This window comes from Dasypus novemcinctus, chromosome 8 (assembly GCF_030445035.2).
Source record: "Dasypus novemcinctus isolate mDasNov1 chromosome 8, mDasNov1.1.hap2, whole genome shotgun sequence".
Taxonomy (NCBI): domain Eukaryota; kingdom Metazoa; phylum Chordata; class Mammalia; order Cingulata; family Dasypodidae; genus Dasypus; species Dasypus novemcinctus.
In genome coordinates, this window is record NC_080680.1 from 38540479 (window position 1) to 38555319 (window position 14841).

A 14841-nucleotide genomic window follows, 5' to 3' on the forward strand; every position below is an offset into this window, starting at 1 on the left:
GATGAAGGTCTTTCCCAATACATCATTATATGCCTCGATTCACAAAGATTATATAATGCCAGAAGGACTGTTCTCAAGAGCACATACACTGAAAATCTATTTTCTTCTTTCCAGAATAAGCTTTAGATCCTCTAAACTCTGTTATGGCATTCTCTCTTCACTTACTTCTTTACATAGGGTTTGAATATGGAATGGATGAATCTTGAACTTTTTATTAAGAAACTATTTTTATCTTATGGCTACATAATATTATTTATATAGAGGTACCATATTGAGCCTGCCTCTCTCTCTTTTAATAAAGTTACTAAATCTTCTCTGATAACCCTTTAGATTTTGCCTTCCCCAGATCAGATCCTAAATTGAGGGAAAAATAATTCCAGGTCCTGTATACATGAAACTATCTTTAATATTTCCCAGAGGGCCCTTGAAAGATCATGAGGATTTGTTATTTCACTTTGTATCAAGAGAGATGGTAGAAGCAATCAGGTCTGTTTGGTGTGCTCTGTATTTCTTAATAAGCTCAATATTATTGTAAGAGCTGCATGGAAAGAACTGTCAAGACAGCAGAGATGCCCAACCTACTCTAGGTTAAATTTGTATGGGTAAACTGTTATTAATATTTCAGATATTGTATGCTTGATAGAAAAGCCTTGGAGATTTATTAGTACCCTTGTTGTCTATACTATGGTTTTACCCCCAGGAAAAATATTGGCCAATTTTTTTAATGAAAAATTACGTAGGATGGTCTAATGGAGAATTTTACTGATATTGTTTTTGTAAGAAATTAATCACAGCCTTTCAGTCTCGTGATCATTTCTGTTTTTATCTGATGCTTGTCTGAAGGTTACACTCTAAGCTACAGGCTAGAACAAAGAAGGACCGTGCCCACGTCCTGTAAAAAGGACAGTACCAGGTACTCTTGAACTGCTGGTACTCCAAAGAATAGACCCTCAGGTAAAAGTTTCAGAGATGCCATTAATTAGATGCCTTTCAAACTGTCCCAGTGAACCGAGCCAATATCTCTTGATACTTAGACGTCAAAAAAAGCTTTTTACTATTTTCTGTACTTAAAAAAAAAAAATTGATGAGTATTGAACTCGGAGGAACTGGAAAGAAAGTTAACTTAACAAGCAACAAAAGGCAAGGATCAAAAATGTGGATAAAGAGCAAACCAGGATGATCCCAAATGATCTTGAAGAGGAAATATCCAATCTTGCTATTTATAGATGCTACTAATCTCATCCAGGGAGTGAACCACCAGATTAATGGGAATTATTTCAAAAAGACCTGGTAAGGCATGGGCAGATGTGCTTTCATGAGGTAAGGTGATAAATTTGCATAAACTAATTCTAGGAAGAGGACATTTGGGACTAGAAGTCACTGTTGGCTGTTTCCCAACATGCTAAAGTCTGCAATGAGAAGTACTTCCCCTTTTCCTCCTATTCCCTCCCCTGCAAAGCCGATCAGATTCAGGAAGAGTTTCAGAAAGAAAATAAAATTTTTTAAAAAGCTAAAGTGTTGTTCTGGTTAAGTGTCCAATCATTACATCCCTCATCTGGAGGTTTGTTTCTGGTTCTGTTTCCACAAAAGGAATGAAAGCTATGGAGGAAGTTCTGTGACTAGGCAAAATGATCAGGAGATGGGTGCATACCTGAATTTGAGAATATGAAAACTGAAACAACCTCAGGGCCTATAAAATTCTGCAGGGTATAAATAAGATTGAGGGAAACGGACTTTGGCCCAGTGGTTAGGGCGTCCGTCTACCACATGGGAGGTCCGAGGTTCAAGCCCCGGGCCTCCTTGACCCGTGTGAAGCTGGCCCATGCGCAGTGCTGATGCGCGCAAGGAGTGCCGTGCCACGCAGGGGTGTCCCCCGCATAGGGGAGCCCCACGCGCAAGGAGTGCACCCGTAAGGAGAGCCGCCCAGCGCAAAAGAGGGAGCAGCCTGCCGAGGAATGGCGCCGCCCACACTTCCCGAGCCGCTGATGACAACAGAAGCGCACCAAGAAACAAGACGCAGCAAAAAGACACAGAAAACAGACAACCAGGAGAGGGGAGGGGAATTAAATAAATAAAAATAAATCTTTAAAAGAAAAAAAAAAGATTGAAATGGCTCTATTAATCAAATTCTGAAACATAATACTTCTCTTACAGGGATTTAAGAAATTAAATAAAAATAAATGGCATAATCACCACACACAAGTAATAAATTATGGAACTGATTATCCCTACAGGTGATAATTTGTCAATATAAACACAAAAGGGGTTCAAAAACAAGATAATTGTGCTGATGGTAAGGGGATTTCATTAAGGGAAAGTGAAAGTGGTAGCACTTTGAACCTAAACTCCTGCAGGTACCAACAGAAAGGGCAGTCAGTGCCAGTGACAGATGTGCTTTAGTGACACCAGCAGGAGCCACTCATTGGGCGGGATTCTGGTGTTCCCACAGTGTGACTTTTTGTTTCTATGCCCTGAAAGTCGTGTAGCTATGCCAAAACTGATGGCTGCTAAGTTAATGCTTGTCTTTATGAAAGAAGAAATGTGCCTGTACAACGAAAATGGCATTTTCCAAAGAGGGATCAACTTATGGTTCATTAGAAAATATGAGTCTTATATCTCATGCCCATAAATTTAAGAAAATAGTTATTCCTTTCCCAGGGATCAATTATTCCTTACCTGTAAAGCTCAGGCTTCCATAGAGTGGAATTCTGCCAGCTGTCATCCACAGGCTTCAAGGCTACTTTGCCAGCTAGTTCAGCAGCAGCACTCTGACAAGCAGAACAGGTCTACCTGTAGGGGATTCAAATCCAACAACTTCAGTCTGGCTCATTACTGTCTGGCAATCTTCATTAGTAAATAGGTTTGAAAAATAAGGGGAAAAAATCAATCAGCAGGGCTGGAAAAGCAATGATTATACCTTCTACTTGGAGAATGAGTGTTGCATTATCTAAGATGTGTAGGGCTTTGGCAAGGAATAAATGGGTTGTTGGCTGCTGAGGGGTTCAAGCAGCAACAAGTTATCTCTAACTTATGTTGGACTCTCTTAAAGATATGTTGGAAATGAAATCAGGGAAATGGGACAGGTTTGAATGAAATGTATCAAACTAGTTTCCCTTTCTAAGCAACCTTGTAAGTGAGCAGCCATCTATACAATAACTGTTCTTCTTTGGCATATTTTCAAAGGGTATTAGAAATCCAAAACGTGGTGTACCCCCCATAAACACTGTAGAATGAACTCAGAGAGTCAAAGCATCAAAATGCAATAAATAAGAAAAAAGTAAGAAAATCACAGATTTTATCATGTATGATAGATGCCCTGCTATCAGGTAATTATACTACTAGTGAGGCTGACTGAATATCAAGCACTTTCCTAAGCTTTTTGAATGCACACTAACTGGTTTAGTCCTCATCAAAGCCTATGTGATTCATATATTATGGTGCACCTGAGGCACAGAGAAGTTTCAATCACTTTCCCAGGGTCATATTGCTAAAAACTGACAGTGTCGATGTTGAATCCCAGGAAGTCAGAATTCACAGTCTTAACATTTGCACTCTTCTGCATACTTTGGATTATTATGTATTTTGCTCAAGAAAGCATGATATTCCTTCTTTGGGTTTTCATCCCTGTTTAAGTGAAGTTTGTCCACTTGTTGACATCTTGGTTTTAGTCTTACCCAGCACTTCTTCTAGCTCTCAGATACTACTGTGTCTCCTATTTTTCTTTTCCAGAAACTGATAATGGCTCAGTTCTTGACACTTTACCCCTCTGTCCCATTACGTGTGAGTGTACATACACACATAGTTATATGCATATATAAATTCCTTCAGTGTCATGTGTTTATTATAAACAAAATTGTATATTTTTAAGATCATTGTAAATTCACATATGTTTTAAGACATAATAGAGAGAGATAGCTCACCGTGGTTTTCCCTAGTGGTAACATCTTGCAAAACCATGGTGTAGCGTCCCAACAAGGATACTGACATTGCTATCATCCACCAATCTTACTCATTTTCCAAGTTTTACTTACACTCATGTGTGTGCTTAGTTCTGTACAATTTTATTGCATGTGTGTGTTCATGTATCCACCACTGCACCAAGATACTGAGCAGTTCCATCACCACAAATCTCCTGCGTGTTGTCCTTTAATAACTACACTCACTTCCTTCTTGTGTCTCCTCTTTCTTACCCCATGTCCTGGCAAGCACTAGCCTGTTCTCCGACTTTTAATTTTGTCTTTTCAAATGTTTGAATCATACAGTATGTTAACTTTCAGGACTGGCTTTTTTCATTCGCCATAATTCCAGGGATTCTTTCAATGTGTTCCTTGTATCAAAGGTTTATTCCTTTTTATTTCAGAGTAATATTCCACTGTTGGCTTAATGATCACCCAGTGAAGGACATTTGGAATGTTTCCTGTTTAGTGCTATTGTGAATAAAGTTTCAGTGAACATTGTTGTACAGATGGTGTGAACATCAGTTTTCATTTCTCTGGGATAAATGTCCAAGAATGCAATTGCTGGGCTTATGACAGTTACACATTTAGTTTTTTAAGAAACTGCCAAACAGTTTTCCAGAGTGGCGATATCATTTTACATTCCCACCATCAATGTATGAGTAATACAATTGCTCCCCTCACAAGCATTTGGTATTGTCACTTTTGTATATTTTAGCTATTCTGATAGGCATGTAGTAATATCACATTGTGGTTTTAATTTTCATTTCTGACAGCTAATGATGTTGAACATCTTTCAGTGTGCTTATTTGCCATCTGTACATCCTCTTTAGTGAAATGACTGTGTATTTTGCCCATTTTCTAACTGGATTTTAATTTTTTTCATTGTTGAATTTTCAGAGTTCTTCAGATATTCTAGGTAACAGTCCTTTGTTAGATATCTGGTTTACAAATATTTTCTCCAGATCTGTTATTTGTCTTTTTATCTTCTTAACAGCATCTTTTACAGAGCAAAATTTTAAAATTTTTATAAAGTTCAAATGATCAATTTTTTCCGCTTATGGATCATGCTTTTAGGGTCAAGCCTAAAAATTCTTTGCCTAGACCTAGATCTCAAAGATTTTATCTGTTCTTTCCCTAAATGTTTTATAATTTTTTGTTTTACATTTTAATTCTGTGATCCATTTTTATTTAATTTTGTTATGAGGTATGAGTTTAGGTCAAGTTTTGTTTTATTGTTTTGCCTTTGGGTATCCAATGCTCTAGTGTCCTTTGTTGAAAAAGTGTTATCCTTCCTCCAATGAATTGCTTTTATACCTTCACTGAAAGTCATTTGACCATAAATCATGGTCTATTTGGGGTTTTCTATTCTGTTCCATTAATGTATGTTTCTTTCCTTTTGCCAATACCACATCATCTTAATTACTATAGTTACATAATATGACAATATTGGGTATAGTGATTCTTCCCACTTTATTCTTCTTTTTCAAGATTTTTAATTATTTTCTGGCCTGTGCCTTTCCATCCTTTATATTTTTAATTTATAATAAGATATAACAGCCCCTGCTCCACTCCTCAGCATCCTCATTCCAACCTCTTGGAGGCAACAACTGACAACTGTTTCTATCTTTTTCTTTTATTGTTGCCTCTTTATCTCTAAATAATATTCACACATTGCTATCTCTTGGGTTATCAACTTTCAATATTATGCACTTATATTCTGCATGATATATAAGGTCTTAGCTCACTAATATCTATACCTCTCCCCTCCTTCCTTTCTTCCTTCCCTATAGTTAAACCACTGTTTTCAGTTTGTTCACCTCTGCACCTTCAGAAGACATACTTAAACTTTCATCTCTTCTCTCACTTTGTGATAAGACATTACTGCTACCCCCAACTCTTCCACCTCAACTCCTTTGTCTTTTACACTGTTTTCAACTCTTATCATTACCAAAAAGAATGTGTCTTTTTAAATACAGTTTCATTTGAAAAAGTGGAAAACCAATAGACATTATTAGCTTTTACAACCATAAATATTTAATTATGCATTTCTCTGCCTTCCCAAGTAACAACCCCTGTGTCATTCCAATACAAATGTTCCTAACACCTAGTTGAAATACTTTCCCAACAAATTGCTCAAAATTATAACACATTTTACACTATGTCACACTTGACATTCACATTTCTTGTTATTCCTTAAGTTACAAACTATTCAATCTTTTTTGAATTAACTTTTTACTAGAAGTATATGCATACCTAAAAAGTATAAATTATAACTGGGTGGTGTGATGGGATTTCACAATAAATAGAATATTACCAGCACCCGTATCCCCCATCCACTGGTCTTTCCCCAAAGGTAACCATTAGTTTGGCTTCAAGACACTATACATTTGTTTTTATCTGATATTGTACTTTGTTAAAATTGAGTGATATAGTGTTAATCTTTTGGTCTTCTTTTACTTAACATTAGGTTTGTGAGAATCATCCATGTTGTTTCATTTAGCAGAAAACCTTTTATTTTTATTGTTGTAAAAAGGTCTTTTGTATTAAAAAACTGCAATGCCTTTATTCCCACAATGATGGGGTTTTAGGTTTTGTCCAGTGTGACTGTTGTGAATAATGTTGCTATGAATACTCTTATAGGAAACTATCTGTGGGGTATATGCTAGGAGTGCAATTACTGTGTTATAGATTATGGCTACGTTCAAGGCAATATCTTGTCCCTAAGACTCTTTTTTCAATCCTTTAAAGTGTCCATGTGAATGGAAATTTATGTTGTCCAATTTATCAATTTTTTTCTATTTTGGTTAGTGTCTTTGGGTCCCATTTAAAACATATTTGCTTATCCTACATTTCTGTTTTCATCCAGAAGGTTTATTGTTTTACTTTTCATTTTTAGATCCATAATCCACTTGAAATTAATTATTGTGTATGGTATGAAGTAATAGTAAAAAAGTATTTTTCCATATATAAAAAGACTATCCCTTCCCCAAATTCTGCAGTGGAACCATTGTCATAATTCAAGTGCCAATATCTGTGGGGGGTTGTTCCCACACTCTGGTCTGTTGCATTGTTCTATTTGTCTGTCTTTGCACCAATATGCATTCTGGCTTCATAGTTTGTCTTGGAACATGGTTGTGTAAGCCTTCCAGTTTATGATTTGGTTATTCTTTGGTTGCTTTTATTTCTTTATTAGAGAAATTGCATAAAATACAGGATTCCCATGTACCACCTTATTGTTAACACCTTGCATTGGTATGGACCATTTGTCATAACTGAGGAAAGCACATTTTTATCATTGTAATTTAGTTATTCTTGACTCTTTGAGTTCCATATAAATTATAGAATCATAGTGCCAATTTTAAAAATCCTGTTGGGATTTTGATTGGGATTGTTCTGAATCTATAGATTTATAGAGATTTGACATCTTTGAAATACTGTTATTCCAGTCATGAATCTGTTATATATCCTCCCAGTTATTTCTTTTTAAAGCTTATCCACATTTTTTAAAATTTTATTTTCTGGGTACTTGCAATTCTTGTACTCCTTTTATTACAATTATTACTAGGTATGTGAAGATTTTTTCATGTAAATGAGAACTTTTTAAAATTTTGTTTTGTAACTGCTGATGGTATATAGAAAGAAATTGATTTTTGTATATATACCTTTTCATCAATAATAATAAATTAAACTACTAATTATTTCTGATAATTGACTTGTAGATTCCTTTGGATTTTCTGAATTCTTTAGTTTTTTAGTCACTCCTTTCCAATTTTCATTCTTTTTATTTTATTTTTCTTGCTTTCTTCTACTGAAGAGGACCTCCAATAAAATATTCAATAGAAGTGGTGATAAGGCATCTCTGTCTTGTTTCAGGTTTCCAAAGAAGAGATTTCAATATTTTACCATTAAGAATATTATTTACTATAGGATTTTTGGTAGATACAGTTTATTAGATTAAAGATACTTCCTTTTATTCCTGATTTTTATATGCATCTTTTAAGTTAATCATATGAGTTTGATTACACACCAACCCCCCACATTTGTTGTTGTTATTAGTGCAGTGAATTGACCGAATTTTGGATGTTAAATCAACTTTAAATTCCTGAAATAAAGCTGATTGGTTGTAATGTACTATCTTTTTAATGTATTTCTGGCCTTGATTTAATTTTTCTTTAAAAATTGCGCATCTAAGTTTTTTTTCACTTTTTTTTATTAGAGGTTATAACTTTACAGAAAAATCTTGCAGAAAATATATAGTTCCCATAGAATGCCTATTATGCAAAATATTCCCTATTATTAACATTTTATACCAGTATGGTAACTTTGTTACAAATCATGAAAGAATATCATAATTGTACTTTTTACTGTAGTCCATAATTGCATTAATGTTCATTGTTTATGTTGTACCATGTTTTTTTTAAATTTCCTCCATTTAACTATATTCAAATATATAATTCAAAGATGTTAATCACATTCACGATGTTGAGCTACCATCACCACCATCCTTTACCAAAACTTTTCCTTCACCCCAAACAGAAATTCTATACTTATTAAACATTACCTCCCTATTCCCTACCCCAGTCCCTGGTAACCAGTATTCTAGCTTCAAACTCTATGAATTTGTTTATTCTAATTATTTCATATCAGTGAGATAATACAATATTTGTCCCTCTGTGTTTAGCTTATTTCACTCAACGTGATGTCTTCAAGTTCATCCATATTGTCCCACGTATCATTCTTTTTCACAGCTAAATAATATTCCACTGTTATGTATATACCACATTTTGTTTATCCATTCATCAGTTGATGGACATTGGGTTGATTCCATCTATTGGAAATTGTGAATATTATGCGATGAACATTATGTGTGCAATATGTGTTCAAGTTTCTGCTTTCAATTCTTTTGGATATATACCTACAAGTGCAATTTCCAGGTCATTTGGTAGTTCTATACTTAACTTTCTGAAGAACAACCAAATTATCTTCCATAACAGTTGCACCACTTTACATTCCCACCAACAATGAATGAGCGTTCCTATTTCTCCACATCCCCCCAACACGTTATTTTCCATTTTTTAAATAGTAGCCATTCCATTGGGTATGAAATGGTATCTTATGGTTTTGATTTGCATTTCCTAATGGCTAATGATGTTCAGCATCTTTTCATGTGCTATCTGGCCATTTGTATATCTCATTTGGAGTCTTTTCCTCATTTTTTAATTGGATTATTTGCTTTTGTTGTTTATTTGTAGTTTTTTATATATTTCTTGAATATTAAACCCTTAACATATATGTCATTTCCAAATATTTTCTCCCATTCTGTATGTTGTCTTTTTACTTTCATGATGAGGTCCTTTGATGCATAAAAGTTTTTAAGAGTGATGAAATTCCATTTATCTCTTTTTCTCCAGTTGCTCATCATTGCATGTAAAGTCTAAGAAGTCATAGCTTAATACAGAGTCCTGAAGATGCTTCCTTATGTTTTCTTCTAGGAGTTTTATAATTTTGGATCTTTTATTTAGATCTGTGATGCATTTTAAGTTAATTTTTGTATCTGGTATGAAATGGTGGTCTACCTCATGCTTTTGCATTTGAATATCCAGTTATTCTAGCACCATTTGTTGAAAAGACTATTTTTCCCACATTGAGTGGACTTGGCACCCTTGTCAAAAGTCAGTTGGCCACAGACTTGGGGTTAATTTCTGAACTTTCAATTTGAATGTATTGGTCTACATGTCTGACCATGTTCCACTCCATGCTGATTTGATTACCATAGCTTTGTAATAAAAACTATTTTTAGATCAGGAATTTGGAGTCCTCCAACTTTGTTCTTTTTCAAGATGTTTTTGGCTATTTTGGACCCCTTTCCCTTCCATATAAATTTGATGATGAGCTTTTTTTTTCCTACAAAGATGATTGTTGAGATTTTGATTCAGCTTGCATTGAATCTGTAAATTGCTTTGGGTCGAATTACTAATAATATATTAACAATATTTAGTTTTCCAATCCATGAACACAGAATATCATTCCATTTATTTAGGTCTTCTTTGTTTTATTTTGGCAGTGTTTTATAGTTTTCCATGTAGAAGTCCTTTACACCCTTGGTTAAATTTATTCTAGGATATTTTATTATTTTAGCTGCTATTATAAATGGATTTTTTTCTTAATTTCCTCTTCAAATTGTTCATTATTAGTCTACAGATACACTATGGATTTTTGTTAATCTAGAATCCCATCACTTGGTTAAAATCATTTATTAGCTCTGGTAGCTCTGTTGTGGATCTTTCAGGATTTTCTTTATATATGATAATGTCATCTGCAAATAGGGAAAATATTACCTCTTCCTCTCTAATTTGCATTCCTTTTCTTTCTTTTTCTTGCCTAATTGCTCTAGCTAGATCTTTCAGTACAGTGGTGAATAACAGTGGTGACAGTCAGCATTCTTTTCTTATTCCTGATCTTAGAGGAAAAACTTTCAGTCTTTCATCATTGACAATGATGTTAGCTGTATGTTTTTAATATATTCCCTTTACTATGTTGGGAAACTATGATTCTATTTCTAGTTTTATTAGTTTTTTTTAATCAAAAAAGTGTGCTAGATTGTCAAATGCCTTTTCTGTTTCAAATGAGATAAAGTGGTATACTATATTAATTGGTTTTCTTATGTTGAACCATCCTTGCATACCTGAGATAAATCCCACTTAATCATGGTGTATAATTATCTTAATGTGTACTTGGATTCAGTTTATTAGTATGTTATTGAAAAGTTTGCATCTATATTCATAAGGAATATTAGTCTGTAAATTTCTTGGGATATCATTATCTGGCTTTGCTATTAGGGTAATTTTGGCTTCATAGAAGGAGTTAGGAAGTTTTCCTTCCTCTTAAATTTTCTGGAAGATTTTGAGCAGGACTGGTACTAGTTTCATCTTGGAATGTTTGCTAAAATTCACCAGTGAAACCATCTGGTCCTGAATTTTCTTTTATTTACAGGTTTTTGATTACTGATTCAATCTCTTTACTTGTTATTGTTCTGGTAAGATGATGTCAGTGTAGATATTTTGTGTATTTCTAGGAATTTGTCCATTTCATCTAAGTTATCTAATTTATTGGCATACAGTTGTTCATAATATCCATTTATAATCCTTTTTTTTCCCATGGTGTCATTAGCAATGCAACACTCCTTTCATTTCTGAGTTGTGTCCTCTCGTTTGTTCCTTTTTAAGTCTACCTAAAGACTTGTTAATTTTGCTGATCTTTTCAAAGAACCAACTTTTGCTTTTCTTGATGCTCCCTGTTGTTTTTGTATTTTTTATTTCCTTCTGTTCACATTGGGTCTGGTTTGCTTGTCTTTTTCTAGATGCTCCAGTTGTGAGATTTTGTATCTGATTTGAGATCTTTCTTCTTTTTTAACATAGGCATTTAGTGTTATAAACTTCCCTCAACAATTTTGCTGCATTGCATAAACTTTGTGTTGTATTTTCATTTTTATTCACCTCAAGATTTTTCCTAATTTCCCTTGTGATTTCTTCTTTGAACCATTGGTTGTTTAAGATTACAGTGTTTAATTTCCACATATTGTGAATTTTCAAGTTCTCCTTTTGTTATTGATTTCTAGCTTCATTCCATTGTGGTCAGAAAAATAAACTTTGTATGATTTCGAGACTTAATTTATTGAAATATGTTCTGTGACCTAATATATGGTCAAGCTTGTAGAATGACCCATGTGTCCTAGAGAGGAATGTGTGTTCTGCTGCTCTTGGGTGCAGTGTTCTATATATATATATATCTTTTAGGTCTAGTTGATTTATAGTATTGCTTATGTTCTCTTTATTTTCTATCCATTACTGAAATCAGTATATAGAAACCTCCTACTATTAATGTAGAACCATCCATTTCTCCCATCAAATCTGTCATTATTTGCTTCAATATTTTTGGGCCCTACTATTAGGTGCATATATATTTATAATTGTTTATCTTCTTGGTAAATATCCCCCATTATCAGTATATAGTGACCTCCTTTGTCCCTTGTTACAATTTTTCACTTAAAGTCTATTTTATCTGATATTAATGTAGCTACCCCATCTCTCTTTTGGTTACGATATGCGAGATATATTTTTTCCATCCTTTCATTTTCAGTCTACTTGTATTTTGAATTTAAGGTGATTCTCTTTTAAGTAGAATAGAATTGGATCATGCATTTTTATCCATTCTGCCAAACTCTATCATTTGACTGGACAGCTTAATCCGTTTACATAAAGTAACTACTGATATTGCAGGATCTCCTACCTTTTTACTATTTTTGTCTTTGTAAGTCTTAAGCCTTTTTCTGTCCCTCAGTTCATCTGTTAATTCATACTTTCATATTTTTTAAATTTTTATAGTATACCATTTTGAGTTCCTTTTCATTTCTTTCTACAAATATTTTTCAGATTTTTTGTGGTTATCATGAGAGTTAAATTTAATATCTTAAATCTATAACAAGACTTTGATTTGATAACTATTTAACTTCAGTAGAAGGCACACTGTTCCTATATCTTACCATCCCCCCACTTTTTTGTTGCACTCATTACAAATTATGCCTTTATACATTGCATGTCCAGAACCATAGATTTATCATTGCTTTTTATGCCTTTGCATTTAAGAACCTGTAAGAAGTTTAAGAAGTGTCATTACATAACAAAAAACAAAATACACTAATACCAGCATTTATCATTTCCCATATGGTTATCTTACCAGATTTTATTTAGGTTCTTGGCTATGCTGCAGAAATGAATTTCAAGAGCATGCCAGGTGAGTTAGGCCAGTAATTTATTCAGGTAGGGAGGGAAGAGAAATGGGAGAAAATCACTGAAAGTAACAGAGCAGGGGTCCCAGGTAGAGAAGAAGGGGGTGAAAAGGGATGAAGAGGGTTCATTTACAAGCTACAATCCCACATTGTAGATTATAAATCCCTAGGTTTACTTGTGTGGCCACGTGGCAGAGGAAAAATGGCAATAGCGGTACACAGAGGGCAGGATGGGTCCGTAGGCAAAAGAGTAGGGCCAGAACCTGCACTCGCATTTGTGCCTGGCTTTTAAACTGTTAATTATTCCACCCCTTTGCTAATGGCAGGGGAGGGGCTTCCAGCTGTTTGCTGTTTTGATTGATTACCCCACCCATCAATCCCTTAGTGAGGACCCAAAGATAAAGTTCCTAGGGAACATCGAAGCTTTTCCTTGTTTTCAGGAAGAAGGCTTTGTTCTGGATAGCAGAATCCCAGGGGTGGGGGGTCCTCCGGCAGCCATCTTGGGGGTTACCAGTGGCCACGTGGATGCTTTACCAGGTTCCAGATCCGTCTATTAATTCCCTATCTTATTAGCCTGCTTCAGTTACCTCTACTGGAGGACTTTTTTCTTTATGCCACTTGGATCCACTTTCTACTGTCCTTTCCTTTCAATTGGAAGAACTTTTATCATTGCTTGTAGGGCACATCTAATGCTGATAAATTCCCTACTTTTCTTTATCTGGGATGTCTTAATCTCTCACTTTTGAAAGACAATTTTACCAGATTCAAAATGATAAAAGTCTTGGTAGAAATTGTTTTCTTTCAGCACTTCAAATATTTTGTCCCTCTGCCTTCTTGCCTCCAAGTTTCCTTCTGAGAAATCAGCATTTAATCTGATTGGGATTCCATAGCTTTGTATTTGTACCTTTCAGAACTCTCTCCTTGTCCTTGTCACTTGACAATTTGACTACTTGATGGTATCTTAAGGGTCTCTTGGTCTCTGTTCACACATTATGATTTTTTCTTTCTGCCTGCTCCCATCTGTTGAAACACTTTAGGGAATTTTTCATTTTGGTTATTGTGGTCTTCAGCTCAACTATCTTTTTGGTTCCTTTTTAAATTTCTCTTTTTTGAGATTCACATATTGTTTCTTCATTTTTTTCCCGATATCCTTGTTTTTCCTCCATGTCTGCCTTTATCTCTTTGAGCATGCTGAGGACCATTTCCTTTAAGTATGTCTGAAATCTGGTCTTCAATGATAGTTTCTGGATTTTCACTTGTCCCTTTGGGCCATTATTTCCTGTTTCTTTTTTTGTTTTATAAACTTTTGCTGAACACTGTATATTTTAACATTTTAAAGTGGAATTTAGTCCTGGAGCTTTCTCTTAATTTTGTATCCTGCTAGTGAAATGACAGAGATTTAACAAAAACAAACCAATGCAAGGAGAGAATAAACAACCAAAAAAACCCACATCTTTTTAACAGTCTTTGAAAATTGGCTCTGGGTTACCTAGTCTTCTCCTTCAGAGTTTAGCCCTCCTATTAAAAAGCTCAGCCCGAGGCAGATTTGAAGTGCCATCATCTCTGTCTTTTCTGAGCTCATCTTTGGTCATGGCATGGCCCTGGATTCTCCCATTACCTCCCCCTCCTACTCCCTATGAAATAGGCTTTCTTCTCTTTCTGGGCGCTCTATTGTGTGATTTAAAGCAGGTAATCCTTTTCTCTAGGCTGCCTTGCCTGAATTGTTTCTTATACTGCTTTTTATGTCCTCAAGCTGCTTCTGCCTGAATGGCAATTTCTGGAAGGGCAAGTCTGCACCTGATTTCCTGGTTCAGTCTTTAGGCTGCCACAGAGAGATTGGCACTGAAATACAGGCACTGCATGAGGCACACAGGGGTTGCTCTGCTCCATCTGTCACAGGGCCAGGGACACACAGTGGGAGTGCAAGCGGGCTCCACACGTGCCTCCCAGGGCTGGGGAGGGGCAACTAGGGGCCAGGAGCCTCGACTCCTTTTTTAAAGCTGCACTTTCTTGACAAGGCACTTTCCCAGTTACTGCAACCCTTTAACTGTTTTATGGACTTTTGGGGAAATATATCGCTGCCAGTCTTTGCTA

The 14841-nt window shown here is 35.2% G+C and overlaps 1 protein-coding gene across 10 annotated transcripts in view; it reads left to right on the plus strand.

Annotated features, from left to right (window-relative positions):
• Positions 1-14841, plus strand: part of TRPM3 (transient receptor potential cation channel subfamily M member 3) — a 915440-nt gene that overhangs the window by 426251 nt on the left and 474348 nt on the right. The window lies entirely within an intron of this gene.